Source organism: Erpetoichthys calabaricus, chromosome 3, assembly GCF_900747795.2.
Source record: "Erpetoichthys calabaricus chromosome 3, fErpCal1.3, whole genome shotgun sequence".
Taxonomy (NCBI): Eukaryota; Metazoa; Chordata; class Cladistia; order Polypteriformes; family Polypteridae; genus Erpetoichthys; species Erpetoichthys calabaricus.
Genome location: NC_041396.2, coordinates 15767764 through 15782403, shown reverse-complemented (window position 1 = coordinate 15782403; position 14640 = coordinate 15767764). Strand labels below are relative to the sequence as shown.

The window sequence follows — 14640 nt, the reverse complement described above, 5'->3', positions numbered from 1 at the left end:
CAACTGCGAGGCAGCAGCGCTACCCACTGCGCCACCGTGCCGCCCATTACTCTGAAACCTTTCCACTTTACTCTTATTGTCACTCCAGATCTTTGCGCTTTCCATCACTGGATGAGCTGCTCCTCTGATTAGATGGTGGTGATTGCAATGCTACCAGCTGAGCATGGGAATTGTTAATATATCCCACTTATAAACAGGATTAATTAGTGAAATGCAGCTACTCTTATCTGTTTAGTTATGCTTAACATCTGTACCTGCTTTTTAGTAGTTTGAATAGCGTGAGAAGCACTATATAAATGTAATCAATTATTATTATTATTATTTACCTGCAAACATATGTTTGTCCACTAAAAACCAGTCCAGGGGTGTTGAACTCCAGTCCTGGTGGGCTGCAGTGGCTGCAGGTTTTCATTCTAACCCTCGTCCTAATCAGTGATCAGTTTTCACTGCTAATTAACTCCTTTTCCTTTCATTTTAATAGCCCTGTTTGTAAGGATTTAGATCTCTGAATTGATTCTTTTCTTCATTAAATGGCAGCCAAACAGAAATGAGAGGTGAAACGAACCGACAGATGAGCATCTAAATTGGGAGGCTTCAAACTCCCAACAATTTCACTCCCACCAGTTTCTTAATGAGAAGCCGATTCTTAACGTTAATTAGATAGATAGATAGATAGATAGATAGATAGATAGATAGATAGATAGATAGATAGATAGATAGATAGATAGATAGATAGATAGATAGATAGATAGATAGATAGATACTTTATTAATCCCAATGGGAAATTCACATTCTCCAGCAGCAGCATAGTGATACAATAAATAATATTAAATTAAAGAAAGATTGGTGAAAAACAGATACAGTCATAAACCTGTTATTTAATTCCATGGCTTGTTGCCGCTCTCATTCCGTCACAGCAGACATTTCCAAAACTGTTGATTTTCTGTTTTTTTCCTAAGAGTACTGTCAAAATGTTTGTGTGGCCTGAGAGATCAACCTTACTGAGACCCATCACCTTTCTTTATTTTCAGATATTGTGCAATGGGCACAGGTGAGCTGGTCGTTGTGTGGCGGCTTGTTTTGTGGCTCATTATTGTTTGGCTGCTAATTTAAGAAAAAAGAAACTGCTAAGGGGTCTGACCTCACTTTAATTAAAATTAAGGCAAAAGTAATTGGGATGCTCAAGTTCAGTCCAAGGATGGTCACAGTGGCTGCAGGTTTTTGTCATGGCCCAGTTTGTCAATGAGATGCCAATCCTTGTTTATGATGAACGCTGCCACATCAAGTCATTCCTACATTGTAGATTTGTTTTTCCCAAGTTTATCATCCATATATTTTGTTTAAGTGATTCCCATTCCTTTACCTTTTTCTGTATTTCTTTCCATATATTTTATGAAAACAGTGTGCTGAATCCTTAATAACAGAGCTATCAAAATGAAGGAAAAAGAAGTTAATTAGCAGCAAAAACTGATCACTGATTAAGAAGATGGTTAGAATGAAAACCTGCAGCCACTGCGGCCCTCCAGGATCAGAGTTCGACACCCCTGTCTCAGACTCTCCACTTTACACCTCCAACTGCAGGCCCCTGAATGACATCACAGGGTCCTGTGGCTGGAGCAGACACAGAGGGGTCTGCCATTGAAGGTCTGCAGCGAGCCTCTATTGGAATGAGAAGCAATCTGTACAAAACAATCAAGTGCTTGTCAATGGTTTTGGGGGGAAAATAAGGCATATGAATTAGTAAAAAAATGAAAGTGAGATATGAAGTGAGTGAGGTAAAGGGTTATGGTTGCACAATGGCTGGAGCTGGGATCTGCATTTTGTTTTCTCCCGTAGATGGCTAGGTTGATTGGTGGTTCTAAACTTCCACCCATTTCTTTGATTTTTCTTTCTCTCCTCACATATTTCTTCTCTTAGTGCCAGGATGCTCAAGTTCAGCCAAAGGATGGTCACAGTGGCTGCAGGTTTTTGTTCTGGCCCAGTTTGTCAATAAGATGCCAATCCTTGCTAATGATGAACGTCACCACATCACGTCATTCGTACATTGTATGTTTCTCCTTCCCAAGTTTATCGTCCATACATTTTGTGATAGTGATTCCCATTCGTTTACCTTGTTGCTCTTCCATCACTTCCATGTATTTTATTAAAACAGTGTCCCTTTCTGGGGTGCCCTTGAGCAGACCCCCAAAGCCGGAGCACAGCTGGAAAAGCTCAGATCTTCAACCAAGCAATCTGAGCAAAAGAAGTACAACAAAGAGTATAATGGAAGAATTAAGAAAAGAGCGATTACAAATGACACTCACAAACATTATGCCCCTCTTGGTCTTGGTCTCCTCAAACATACCATCACTAGCAGTGACAACCTCTTTGCCCTTACCTCCCCTCGACACCTTCCAAACTTTCCTACACACAATTTAATACGCTGGTCTACTCTCCATCCTCCTCCGCTCCACCAGGTGTGCTCCACTCCTGATTCTTGTTAAGTTTACCCCGCAGAAAAATTAGCAAAAAAAACCCTGAAGAAGATATGTGATTACGTGTAACAGAAACCAAAAACGTCAACAACAATCCAGTAGGAAGATCTGTCGAGGGTCCACTGATGTGCTGGTGCAGATTTAGTATACGGCCTTCATGTGACATGTTTTGAGACTGTCACCAACTTACAGCCTGACGTTGCAATCAGGTGTGGAAGGCGAATATAGAAGCAGTGTCACGGGTCAGCCCGTTTACTGCAAGCATCTGAAAACTAAAACAAAATGGTAGCAAATTCTCAATTGAGCGGGTGTGCGTCTGGGAGCTCATTCATGCGGGGCATCGTTCCTCCAACTGAGATGCCATTTTCTGGGAGCCCTTGGATTTATACTGTCCTGACCTGAAGGGGCGTGGCTTAATTAAGTGGGGGGGGATATGTGTAACTGGGGTTCTTCTCAGAGCTAAGGAGGAGAAAAGAAATTATATAGTTAGCATTGGTGCCCCCTCTTGTCCTGGCAGGTTATTGCATTCCTTATCAGAGCCTGGAGGGTGATCCTTAGACGCCCATGCGTGACACAAGACAGTAGAAGCGGGTTTCTTTGCGTATTCTTCTTACAATATTTTTTCTGTTGCTTGCACGTTAGCTGGTATAATGTCAGTGTCTGATCTGCATGACCGATGTACCATTTGCATTATTATGGGCTACCACAGTGCATTGGCTGTGTGACTTCCACATTTCCACTGACACAAACACTGACAGTTGTTGCGTTGTTTTTAGTGTTTAGTGGGCTAACGTCGTTCTTGTACTTCCTTTTGATCGCAATCACTTTGCCTTTTTGCCATGAAGCAGAAAACATTTAGGCGATCAAATTCACCAGCGATATCACGGTGGTTCAGTCGTACAGCGCCATATACATGTGTTTCACTGTCCGTGTCAGTATCTGATGACCTGTTCACATTTTCATCAGTACCACTTGATTCAATTAATGGTTCAGTCTCAGTTTGTTCTAAAACTGGCTTTACATTTTATTTTGTATACACACCATTGTGTTTTTTGGTTGAAGGCTCCACACTTTTCATGAATATTTATGAGTTACTATGAAGTGGTATGCATAGAATTTTTTTGCAGCATGACGTTATTTTACTACCCACTAGATGGCAACAGAATACTCTCCCGAGTGTTATTCAGGCTTAACGCTGTATATTGGATCATAATAACGTACCCCGAGAGAAACTCGGGCTTAACCATTGTTACATAGTATTCTGAGCCCAAGATACAAGGAGGTTAAAGGAATAGTCTACCCAAAAATGACTATTTTGTTACCTTTTTCTTACCGTGTTCTTATGACGGGAATCAGTCCAGTGGATCGAGACTGTTATTTTAAAATAAGTTCATCAAGAACGTGTGGACACAGTTGGAAACTTGTTAAGGGGAAATTTCACACAAACATTAGGAAGTTTCTCTTCACTTAAAGACACTTGGAATAAGAGACCAAGTAGTGTTTTAGACAGTAAGACTTTAGGGAATTTCAAGACTCGACTTGATGTTTTTTTGGAAGAAATAAGTGGACAGGACTGGTGAGCTTTTTTGGGCTGAATGGCCTGTTCCCGTCTAGAGTGTTCTAATGTTCTAATGTGTGTTGTTTGTAGTGAATGCTGAGAAAAATCATCATATTTTTATTGAGAACGAAGTCAACAAAATTCTTGATACGAGTCAATGGGCACCAAAAATTTGAAAATGTCCATGAAACAACTCAACTCAAATTACTCACGTCACATAATCTACCTGTCAGGTATTCAGTCATATGCTCCAAACGTGTATTTTGGCTAAAAAAAAGTTTGTCATGTACAACAAGAGTGCATTACAAAATCGAGACCCGCCTCTCGTCATTCATTGTTCGCTAAGCCACAAATTCAGTATTTCCAGCATTTCCATCCCGTGTTTGTGAAATGTCAGCGTTCAACTGTTTGTTGAAGCCCCTCAGATATGCACAGACGTGACACAATACTGTCCACCCGACCATGTTTTCACATACCTTTCTTGAACTTTTGATCTCTAGTTGTGCACATCAGTCCAACCACACTCTATAATGCTGATATCACGTGAAGCGGATGGTAGCCAATGAATGAGCTGTTACTGGGCAAGACTCCTGACCAATAGATGAGGAGGGAGGCGGGCCTTCAATTCAGAAGCTCAATATCCTTTGAGCTCTCTGCTCTGTCATTCACGAGAGGATTTTCCAGAAGTGGTTTATTTTACAATATTCTAGCAAAAATAGCTGGGCTCAACAGTCCAAAGCAACAGAGCGTGCAGCAGAGAGGTGAAGAAGAGTGTGCAGACAGAGTTGACTGGGTGGAGACGAGCAGTAGGAGTGATTTGTGATAGAAGAGTATCTGCAAGAGTGAAAGGGAAGGTCTAGAAAATGGTGGTGAGACCAGCTATGGTGTTTGGTTTGTAGACGGTGACGTCGACGAAAAGACAGGAGGCAGAGCTGGAAGTGGCGGAGCTGAAGTTGCTATGATTTTAACGAGGATAGACAGGATTAGGAATGAGGATATTAGAGGGGACAACACAGGTATAACAGTTTGGTGGCCAAGTGAGAGAGGCGAGATTGAGATGGTTGGGGCACATGCAGAGGAGACATGAGGGGGACATCGGGAAAAAAATGTGGAGGATGGAACCGCCAGACATGAGGTAAAGAGGACGGCCAAAGAGGAGGGTTATGGATGTGACGAGGCAGTCAGTATGGCAGAAAATGATGTAAAAGACAGGAATAGATGGAGATGGATGATCTGCTATGTCAACTACTAAATGGGAGAAGCCGAAAGAAGAAGATTCTAGCAAAAATACATGCGTTTGGGACATTGTGAGCATGCAACTGGGTATGTGATGTATGGATTATGTGAGTTTAGTAATTTGAGTTTTTTTTTTTTCATGGAAGTCTGAATTTTGAGTGCATCTCCTGCCTGGAATAAAATCCATATTGACTTATTTCAAGGTTTTTGGACTTTACACCTTACTGTTTTGATCAGAGTCTTCTCTGAAAAGTTGGTTACTATTTACTGTGACACGGCAACACTTTGATTTGGCCGTGGGACAGATGTGAGGTCGTTGCTATGGCAATCTTTCCCATGATGCACTGGGTGATGTAATCAGCGTGACCATATAAAGGTCACCACATGCATTCCCGGATTATCCAAGATTGATTTAAATAATGATTTTTTCAATCCTTATTTTTATTTATTTATTTTTTTCTGACTCCGGCCAACAGAAACTAGCTCTGAACTTTTGACGTGGATTTTTGGCTAGAGATTTGGACCCTTAGATTTTCTTTCTGACTTTCAGTTTTTGACCCATGCCTGTTTTTCGGCCGTGTCCTTTCCTCCTGGTCATCACTCATAACATTTTCCACTGACTACCTTGAGGCTGGAGTGCCACTCCTGCTGTTAAGTACTCATTAATCAGCCAGGTCATCAAAAGTGATTTAAATGTCAATTAGCTAACTAAGAAATTATATGTTCTAGGGCTAATAGACCATTAACATTGTCTCATAAATAATATCGATGGCAAGAAAAATATTTTAACTTTTGATTTTGATACTTTGTTAATCCCCGAGGGGCAATTGTCCTTTCACATTGTACATTAAGTGTAGCAATCAAATCCGTCCCTCTGTTTTCAAGTCTGCTTACCCAGAACAGGGTCGCAGATAAGCTGGAGCCTATCCCAGCAGGCACTGGACGCAAGGCAGGAACAAATCCTGGACAGGATGCCAGTCCATCACTGGAAGATCAATCAAACCATGAAAGAAAATGTGAAAAAGAAATGACCAGAGTATTGAACAGAAAGTCTGCCAATTATAGTCAATGTGCCAGCATGCCGCAGAAGGCGTAGCCGTGAGGCTCTTAAATGAATATAAAGGCTTAAATCTTGTTAATTATTATAAGCTCTTGCTTGATAATGCCCTTCACTTTCAGTAGAATATGAATTATTATTTATGAGTGTTATCATTTATTAAAAGTATAGCTGAGCCCTGCTGTTTGAATCCCATGACCACCATAGACAGACCCTGGCAATAATCAGACAGGAGCCCAGACGAGCCAATAAACAGCGTCAAAGGATCCCACAGTGTCCACTAATGACTTGGAGCTCCCATCATAGCATCGGATGTTCTTTAAACGCACTATATGGCCAAACGCTTGTGGACACCTGACCATTATATCTTTATGGACTCGTTGGATGTCCTGTTCTAAAACCATGAGCATTAATGTGGACCCAGCCAGACCCCCATAACAGCCTCCACTCTTCTTTCCACAAGATTTTGACATGTGTCTGTGGGAATCAGTGTCCATTCAGCCCAAAGAGCATTTGTGAGGTCAGGTACTGATTGACATTCGATGAGAAGACCTGCCTCACAATCGACGTTCTGATTTCCACACAAAGGTGTTCAGTAAAGTTCATGTCAGGGCTCTGTGCAGGCCACTCAAGTTCCTCCATGGCTTCATGGACCTGGATTTGTGCACAGGACTAGAGAAACTGGGCCTTCCACCAACTGAAGGGCATGATTGTCTGAAATGCCTTTGTCTACTAGAGCATGAATGATACTCTTCACTGGAACCAAGGGGCAAAGCCCAAACCCAGTGATTATCTCTCATCTACCCAACTTTATAGTAGGCACAATGCAGTCCGGAAGGTCATGTTCTTCTGGCATCCACCAAATGCAAACCGCCTGATAGTGAAGTGTGATCCATTACTCTTCCTATGAAGTCAGTAGATGGATTGGGAGAGCATGGGGGGGGCCATGAGGTCGCTAGAAAGGGGTGTGTGGCGCTCCTGATATCTCTGCAAAAGGATGAAGGTCCAAGTCTTTAGAGTCCTGGTGCTCCCTGTTTGTAGGACGTGGACGCTATCCATTGACCTGAGATGAAGACCGGACTCTTTCATGTGTCTCTTAAGAGAATCCTTGGGCACCGCTGGTTTGACTTTGTGTCGCTCATGGCGTCCCGAATGAAGTACATGACCTGCATTGTGAGGAGGCGTCACTTATGGCACTACACCATGTGGCGCGATTACCCAAGGGTGATCCAGCTCACAGGACCCTCATTGTTGGCCAGCTCAAATAATAATAATAATTACATTTTATTGATATAGCGCCATTCCCATGCTCTAATCATTGTGCCAGTGCACTCCACAGTTACAGTATATACAAGAAGGAAACTAAAATGCAGGTCTTTTAGCACAGTCTCCACTCCACTAGTCTGCTTCAATGAGGTGGGCTGTTCGTCCATATTTAACACTCGCACAAACTGTGAAAGTTCAAACAGCGGGGCACATAGCGCAGCACTGCCAGCTACCCAGGCTTGTGGCTTCATCAGGTTAATCCAGTTATCCATCTGAAATAAATGAAATACTAAAGAGTTTTTCTCCTCTGTGCCTCCCACACTCAGTCCTTGCAGACCCCACTGTGGCTGCAGGTTATTATTTTAACCAAATTCACAATCAGTGACAGTAACTGATCTCGTTTAATTAGCTCGTCTTTTTTTTTTTTTTTTCTGGACCCCAGTGGCTGGACCGGGCCGAGGGGGACGCCCATGTAAAACGCCTGGCTGTGGCAGATAGAGGGTCATTTCTGGAGGGTGGGACTGGACCGCATGTCTGCCTGTTTTCCAACCGGGATCCTGAGCTGTTTCGTCGTGTGGTGGGTGCAGCAACACGCTGTACCAGTGCTTGCCCCCCAACGTGACCTGACCTGTGCAACCCTGTAGAGGTTTGGTTCCTGCCTTGCACCAAGTGCTGCTGGGACTGGCTCCCATAGCGCTGAACTGGATTAACAGTATGTTATTTTATAATAGTACTTACTATATAGGGCGGCACGGTGGCGCAGTGAGTAGCGCTGCTACCTCGCAGTTAGGATACCGGAGGTTCACTTCCCGGGTCATCCCTTCGTGGAGTTTGCATGTTCTCCCCATGTCTGCGTGGGTTTCCTCCCACAGTCCAAAGACATGCTGGTTAGGTTCATTGGCGATTCTAAATTGTCCCTAGTGTGTGCTTGGTGTGTGTGTGCCCTGCGGTGGGCTGGTGCCCTGCCTTGCACCCTGTGCTGGCTGGGACTGGCTCCAGCAGACCCCCGTGACCCTGTGTTAGGATAAAGTGGGTTGGACAATGATTGACTGACTTACTATATAGTCGTGATAAAGTAATAATAATATGTTATTTATATAGCGCCTTTCCCAATGCTCAAGGTGTGCAAATCCAAACCTAATCCAAAGCTTGACTTTAACTCGCATGGCCAGCCTCAGTAATATGTTGATGAGAGACGAGAAAATTCAAAGCAATTGAAAGCAAATGAGTGTTTTGTACGGATGGAAATTCACATGAATATGCAGGATGAACGAAAACATTTCTAAATCTGTCAGAAATCTAATCTCTGCTGTTTCAACATGTGGTGTATGAATTCTATCACCCAAATGCAAATGTAGTACCGTGTAGTACCAGGGGGGGCGCAAACGCCCGAGTGCCCCATTTGCATGCCAGAGCTGACGTTCCTCTGCAGAGAGCCGCTGCTGTGTGCTGTGAAAGGCCAAAGGTGCAGGACGGGGTCTGTTTGGCCGCCATTTGCATTCATCACGCCAAAGCGTATTGGCAGAACTGTTTGCTAAAGGAGGTTCCCCTGTCTTTAGAATGGAGCTGCCTGTCTTGTGTGTGTGTGTGTGTGTGTGAGTGTGCAAGTGCTGACTTTGGGGTCAGACGGAAGGCCATCAGTCGTACCTGCTGCTTAGTAGTCTGTTTGATTTGCTCGTCTGTAGACTTCAAAGAGGAAATCATTCAAATGCCCTGAGCCGTCAGTTAGCTTTTGCTGTTTGTTTAAAGTAAAGCCAACGTCTGTCTGGTGGGAAGTGAATAAGACCTGGCAGGGCAGCCTGAGCCCCTCATTGTCACTTTTCATCTGCTCTCGTTTTACTGGTCTGACAAGCAACCGAGGAGCTGCTGCCAGCTGTCAGAAATGATGTTGGCACGGGACAGGGCCGTTCAGAAGGAAGAGGAGCATGGGGGGCAGTGAGGGGCTGCTGGAGCGACATCAACCCTGTGAGTGAATTGGGGGGCATTCTAGACAGAGGTCATCAGGGGAGGTCTGCACATGTACAGTAGCTGATGGCAGCCTCCTCTCAGTCTGGCGATGTGATTTCTCCTACCCTCAGACTGGCCCCCGTCTCTGTCCCGTGCCAACGTCATATCATTTCTAGGAATGAGAGACTGCAGTTTTTCAGTCTTTGACAAATCTGAAAGCCTTTCTGGTCACGTTGCCACTTTATCATGATGGCTTATTGAGTGTAGACTGACGGGCAAAAGTGGCAGGTTTCTCCATTTCAAAGGAAATCTACAACACAATTAAAGCGTGCAGATCGGTTGGGGGGGTCTGAAGGTGGGGTCTGATTCCGCTGTATTATGTTGCACTTAAGCTCATCAGGTCCTTGTTAAGGAGAAATCCGGAAAGAGCACAAAGCCAGCCCCCCAGAAGGCTCTGCCGGCAAATAACTGAGTGGGAGTCTAGGATCCTTGGATGGCCAGCTCTATTAATAATAATAATAATAATTGGGCTTTTTGGGCCATGGGGTCCCAAATGAGGCACATTACCTGCAATGTGAGGGAGCGTCACTTACAGCACTACAGCTATGTGGCGCGATTCCCTGAGGGTGATCCAGCTTACAGGACCCTCATTGTTGGCCAGCTCAAATAATAAGTAATAATAATATATTTTATTTGTATAGTGCCATTCCCATGCTCTAATTATTGTGCCAGTGCGCTCCACAGTTACAGTTTATACAAGAAGGAAACTAAAATGCGGGTCTTTAGCACAGTCTCCACTCCGCTGGTCTGCTTCAATGAGGTGGGCTGTTCGTCCATATTTAACACTCGCACAAACTGTGAAAGTTCAAACAGAGGGGCACATAGCGCAGCACTGCCAGCTACCCATCCTTTTGGCTTCATCAGATTAATCCAGTTATCTGTCTGAAATAAATGAAATACTAAAGAGTTTTTCACTTCTGTGCCTCCCACACTCAGTCCCACTGTGGCTGCAGGTTATTATTTTAACCAAATTCACAATCAGTGACAGTAACTGATCTCGTTTAATTAGCTCATCTTTTTTTTCTCGTCTTATTCTGTATTTAGAAAAGTACAACAGTGGGATTTCTACATTTATAAGACGTTTAGAAATATGCCTGTTTTTGTTATAAGTGTAAAAGCTTAACTCTGTTTTGTAGTTTTTCCTATTATTTTGCCCTTTTTCTGTGTAGTTTGTTCCCTTCATTGTTGCCTAATAATGACAAATAAACACAAGCAAAGCAGTCACCTGGGCCAACAACACTGACTGGCTGCAGCTACTTCAGTGTCAAACCCACTGATGTGCTCATCCATCTAAATATATTGATAAGTGACCGTGTGTTTGTGTACTGTCTCTGTCATTCCAACAAAAACATTTGTAGTAATGAAGTGCACTGCATTTTGCATTCCAACAGATGGCACATAAACATTTGTAGTAATGAAATGCACTGCATTTGCCATTCCAACAGATGGCACATCTTAAGCACTTGTAGTGATGAAATGCATTGCATTTATCTTTCCAATAGATGGTGCATCACAAACATTTGTAGTAATAAAATGCATTGCATTTGTCATTCTAACAGGTGGCGCATCACAAACATTTGTAGTAATGAAATCTCTGCATTTGCCATTCCAAACAGATGGCACATCATAAGCACTTGTAGTGATGAAATGCATTGCATTTATCTTTCCAATAGATGGTGCATCACAAACATTTGTAGTAATAAACATGCATTGCATTTGTCATTCTAACAGGTGGGCGCATCACAAGCATTTGTAGTAATGAAATGCATTGCATTTGTCGTTCTAACAGGTGGCACATCAGAAACATTTGTAGTAATGAAATCACTGCATTTGCCATTCCAAGAGATGGCACCTCATAAGCACTTGTAGTGATGAAATGTATTGCATTTATCTTTCCAATAGATGGTGCATCACAAACATTTGTAGTAATAAAATGCATTGCATTTGTCATTCTAACAGGTGGCGCATCACAAACATTTGTAGTAATGAAATGCATTGCATTTGTCATTCTAACAGGTGGCACATCAGAAACATTTGTAGTAATGAAATCACTGCATATGCCATTCCAACAGATGGCACATCATAAGCACTTGTAGTAATGAAATGTATTGCATTTATCTTTCCAATAGATAGCGCATCACAAACATTTGTAGTAATGAAATTCATTGCATTTGTCATTCTAACAGGTGGCACATCACAAACGTTTGTACTGATGAAATGCATTGCATTTGTCATTCCAACAGATGGTGTATCACAAACATTAATATGTCATTGCAGGTGTACACTAGCAGTTTCACGGTGGAAGTGACATTACCACATATTCATTGTACACGCTAACCTCACTAACCCCTAACCTTGACTTCTGCCATCAAACTGCTGGTGTAGAACTGCAGTGATTCATGGTGCTGCCACCCTCCAGTTAGGTCCTTCTCTTTATAAAGGAATTTTCATGTTTGTGATGTGCTATCTGTTGAAATGGCAAATGCAATGCATTTTATTACTATAAATGTTTGTTATGTATCATGGCGATCACAAACATTAACATTCCTTTATGAAAAGATGGATCCAGCTGCAGAGCTGTGTCACCATAGGTCTACACCAGCACATTAGCCCTAATTTTAATCATTTATACTACACACTAACCACACTAACTCATAATTTTAATTTATCCCTAATATTAACCATAATCTTAACCACACTAACCTCTGACCTTAACTTCTTTATGAAACTGCTGATGTAGAATTGCCGGCATGGTCCTGCAGTGAAGTATGGTGCTGTAGCTCTGCAGCTGGATATTAATGTTTACGATTCCCATACCAAATAGCATATAACTGTGAAATAGGCATTGCATTTTTCATTCCAGCAGATGGCGCATCACTAACATTTGCAGTAATGCATTTTATTTGTACAAATGTTTGTGATGCGCCAAAGCACCCGATTTTGGAATAACAAATGCAATGCATTTAATCACTACAAAGGTGCCATCTGTTGAAATGACAAATGCCAATGCAATGCATTTTATTACTGAAAATGCTTGTGGTGCTCCATCTGTTGGAATGACAAATGCCAATACAATGCGTTTTATTACTGAAAATGCGTGTGATACACCATCTGTTGGAATGACAAATGCCAATGCAATGCATTTTATTACTGAAAATGCTTGTGGTGTGCCATCTGTTGGAATGACAAATGCCCAATGCAATGCATTTTATTACTGAAAATGCTTGTGATACACCATCTGTTGGAATGACAAATGCCAATGCAATGCATTTTATTACTGAAAATGCTTGTGGTGCGCCATCTGTTGGAATGACAAATGTCAATGCAATGCATTTATTACAGAAAATGCTTGTGGTGCTCCATCTGTTGGAATGACAAATGCCAATGCAATGCATTTTATTACTGAAAATGCTTGTGATACACCATCTGTTGGAATGACAAATGCCAATGCAATGCATTTTATTACTGAAAATGCTTGTGGTGCGCCATCTGTTGGAATGACAAATGTCAATGCAATGCATTTTATTACTGAAAATGCTTGTGGTGTGCCATCTGTTGGAATGACAAATGCCAATGCAATGCATTTTATTACTGAAAATGCTTGTGATACACCATCTGTTGGAATGACAAATGCCAATGCAATGCATTTTATTACTGAAAATGCTTGTGGTGCGCCATCTGTTGGAATGACAAATGTCAATGCAATGCATTTTATTACTGAAAATGCTTGTGGTGCTCCATCTGTTGGAATGACAAATGCCAATGCAATGCATTTTATTACTGAAAATGCTTGTGATACACCATCTGTTGGAATGACAAATGCCAATGCAATGCATTTTATTACTGAAAATGCTTGTGGTGCGCCATCTGTTGGAATGACAAATGTCAATGCAATGCATTTTATTACTGAAAATGCTTGTGGTGTGCCATCTGTTGGAATGACAAATGCCAATGCAATGCATTTTATTACTGAAAATGCTTGTGGTGCGCCATCTGTTGGAATGACAAGTGTAATGCATTTTATTACTACATGCATTACAAAATAATTTCCAAATAGAAGGTGAACTGCAAATGGTAACACTGAGGTCTATGTTGATTAATGTTTAGATTTCAATTTCTCTTTAAACAGGCAGCGCATCTAGTTAGTAAATAATGGATTAAATAACCAGAACACCTGGGAAGGCAGAAGGAAAATCAGGATGAAAATATTGTTAAAAAGTAAAAAAATACGCACATTATCCCCATATACTGTAACTACTCAGTACTTCTTAATTAAAAATTTACCAGACTTAGTTTTGTAGTTTCTACATCGAGCCCAAAACACAGAAACTGGGAAATAACAGCTGACTTCATCAGGCAAGGGGTTCAATTAAAAACAGACGTGGGTTGGAACAAAAGCCTTCAGCCACAGGAGGGTCTCCAGGACTGAGTCTTAGAACCACTGCTCTGTCATCATTGCTAGTCAGTTACTTTATAATGGGATTCATGTAAAAATGTGTCAGCTAGACAATTGGAGGAGCCAGTGCATAGAATAGTCAAGATAATGGCACACCTTCCACATTTATTTATTTATGTATTTATTTATTTATTTATCTTTAAGTATGGTTGTGTTCCTGTCTTATTAAGAAAAATGTCAGCAATGCTTAAGCCTGAGTGACTGAGGATTCTGGGAGTGCTAGACCAGAGTGATGACACTGTGGCACTTTCTGCGGCTGTTTGCTTTGAGGAGCTCTTCTCTCTTCTCCTCTCATCTGTCTTCTTTCTCTTCTCCTCTCATCTCTTTTCTCTTCTTCTCTCTTCTCTTCTCTCTTCTCTTCTCTTCTGTCTTCCCCTCTCCTCTGTTCTCCTCTCTTCTCTCTTCTGCTCTCTCTCTGTCTTCTCTCTTCTCCTGTCTTCTGTCTGCTCTCTTCTCCTCTCTTCTCTCCTCTCTCTGTCTTCTCTCTTCTGTTTTCTCTCTTCTTCTTTCTTCTTCTCTGTTCTCCTCTCTTCTCTCTTCTCCTCTCTTTCTCTCTGTCTCTCTCTTTAATTATATGTTAAGAATC

The 14640-nt window shown here is 42.0% G+C and overlaps 1 protein-coding gene across 4 annotated transcripts in view; it reads left to right on the top strand.

Moving 5' to 3' along the window:
- The window catches only part of runx2a (RUNX family transcription factor 2a), a 197605-nt gene that overhangs the window by 131983 nt on the left and 50982 nt on the right, over positions 1–14640 (top strand). The window lies entirely within an intron of this gene.